Raw genomic sequence first — 2,968 nt, 5'->3', positions numbered from 1 at the left:
ACTATCAATAAAATTGAACAGTAAATAATTTCAGTCAAAAACTACTTTTAATCACTCTAAATTTTCTGTTAAAATTTTTTGTTCGAATTACAGAATATTCGAGCAAAAACTTTTTTTTATAAAAATTCGAAACCGGTTAAAACCGGTTTTCTGGAAAAATTACTATTCGAAAACCGGTTTTCTAAAATGGCGGTTTTTGTATAAACCTTAATATTAGGGGTATTCGTCATCTATAGTTTAACGTAGTAAATTGTGTTAAATGCAGGAATATTTCCTTCTTTTTGCATGTTAAAAAGATATAACATTTAACATGGCTGAAAATCTGTTAAATGGGGAATGACGTCACGAAACAGACCAGCTGAGTTCCACACCATTTTGTCTGTTGTCGTTTTGAAAAGTTAGTTGCTCATAGTTCATGTTCTTATTGTTTCGGACATTTTTAAAATATAATAAAGTAATAAAAATAAAAAAAATACCTAATACCTCTATAGAATCCCAATTCGCTACTTTTATTCCGTGAGCTTCCTCAAAGTAGGATTGTACGATATCGAAAAATTAAAAACTGAATTTTAAGGTTAGTCGAAGTGAAAATAACGAATAGCAAATATTTTTCTGCGCGGATTTTTGAATTGGTAGCAGCTCACCTGCAGTTCATCCTTCTCATTAAGATGATTTCGAATATTTAAACTTTTTCTATATTAAATTCTATTTTGAGTTTAATAAATAGTTTAGTAATTTCCAAGTTCAATGTTTCTAATGTACACCTTCCTTTTCTATATTTTACGAAAAAGGTAGGAACATAAATACATGTATATTTCCAACCAATTCCTATTAAAATTTAAAAAAAAAAAATAATTTCCAAGGGGCGCTAAGTAATATTTTTCTTATAAAGGGAGCGGAAGTACAAAAGCGTTTGGGAAGCACTTATCTAAGGGTTGGCAAACCCGTCATTTTGCAGTGAAATCAAAAATAGAAAGTGAATACATTTTGATTTCACTATTTTTACCTATTTGTTTTCACGACGAATCCTCCTATTTCAATATTCGGTAGTTCTAACTTGGTTCACAAGGGAAAGTAACTAAGGACGACAAAAAGATCGACTGTACTAATTAATTCATTTTTTTATGTTTGTGCGTAAAACCGTACAATGTAGTTTACCGGATACCTTGTTCAACTCCATGTTGCAAGTCCTTCTATATCGGTGAAACTAAAAACCACCGTAAGATCCGCATTTCCCAGCACAAAACTTCCATCAACTCCTGTAATCCACTTGCCTCTAAATTATCAGAACACGCATTAAACCTGAATCATACTTTTAATTACGACAATCTTTCAATTCTTTCCACTGACCCATCCATAAAAAACGCCTTAACTCGGAATCCATTTACATAAATTTAGCAGAGAATTCCGTCAATCATAAAGTTGATAAAGACTGGATCTGCCTTACATATCGACACATTTTGAACCTGATAAAACCCTCATAATACTTCTTTTCCCTTCGTTCTGCGTTTCAGGAGCCCACTTTTCTGTCATATCTTTTATTCTTGTTTTTCTAAATGTTCACTCCATTTTTAATTATTTTTATATTTACTATCCTTCCTTTTTCTTTTACATTCATGTATCTTATTTTTTAATTTATATGCATGTCTTACCTACTTAAGTGTACTTATCATTTATTGTTTACATAATTTTAATATATTTTACATTGTTTACTTTAAAATTATTTTCGTTATTATGTGACGTACTTAATTGCCATCCCCACTCCTCCCAATACAAACGGTTCACTCTGACTTTGACTTCCGTCAAACCAGGTATGAATTCTGTCTCATTCATTTTCGTTAAATTTTATTCTTATCCCTTTTCATATCTTAATTTGTACTTTGTCTTTAATATTTCTTCTCTTTATCTGTTACTATTACTGTTTTCATTTATTGTTTACAACCTTTAATATTTCTTATTAAATTTTACTTTTCATTGTATACCCCTGTTATTTTCCACTTTTTTTTTTTTTAGTTCCTTTTTTGTGAATAGTTTATTTGAACTTGTTCGTTCTGCTACCTCCCACTGTGTACTGAGCAGTAAATATGGACTGTAGACTGTGCCGCTTTGTCCCAATGTTTACTGAGAATAAAAACTAAAAAAGACGATCGAGCCCACGTCAACTCTGTGTGTTGCAACAAGTGACGACCGACAGACTGGGGGACTTAGTCCAAGTTCCTAGCTCCAAGTTGTAATAACCTTGTATTGAATACGGCCTTAACTCTAATACTGTATTCAATGCAACAAGCAAGTAGTACAAGAGCCCAAGAGGAGAAAAAAGGCCTCTCACCCCAATTTTTGATTACTTTAATGAAAACTATGTATAATTAATTACTAGTCAAAATTGATGAGTCTGCCAAGTATAGGTAGGGGGAATAAAAAATAGCTGCTGTTTCAAAACATTTAAAAAAAATATAATTTTTCATTCGAAGCTCTATATCTTAAAAAGTAGGAACAACACAAGAAAACCTAAGAGAACCTCATTTAAACAATAGTAAATTTGTAAAACTATGAGCCCTAATAGAGTTATTTACGTTAAATATTTTTAGAGATATAGTTAGTAGTAGTGAATTTATTTTGAAAAATTTATATCTCACAAACCATTTGATGTACAGATGTCTATTAACACTCAAATTAAAGCTAGTTTAATGAGCTATAAAGTAGTTTATGATGTTTATCTACGTAGGAGTAATAGTTGAAATCAAATTGATTTATAGTTGTTCGGACAAATTTTCATTTGCCAAATTTATATTGATATGTGAAAATCATAAATCAAATTTATTGTCCGAACAACTATAAATCAATTTATTTTAGCAAATATTATGAAAACTACTACTCCTACGAAAATAAACTACTTTATAGCTCATTAAACTAGCTTTAATTTGAGTGCTAATAGACATCTGTACGTCACATAGTTCCTGAGATATAG

Source organism: Halyomorpha halys, unplaced genomic scaffold (assembly GCF_000696795.3).
Source record: "Halyomorpha halys isolate HHAL.00 unplaced genomic scaffold, Hhal_1.1 Scaffold443.1, whole genome shotgun sequence".
Lineage (NCBI taxonomy): Eukaryota > Metazoa > Arthropoda > Insecta > Hemiptera > Pentatomidae > Halyomorpha > Halyomorpha halys.
Note: the sequence above shows the minus strand (reverse complement) of the source record.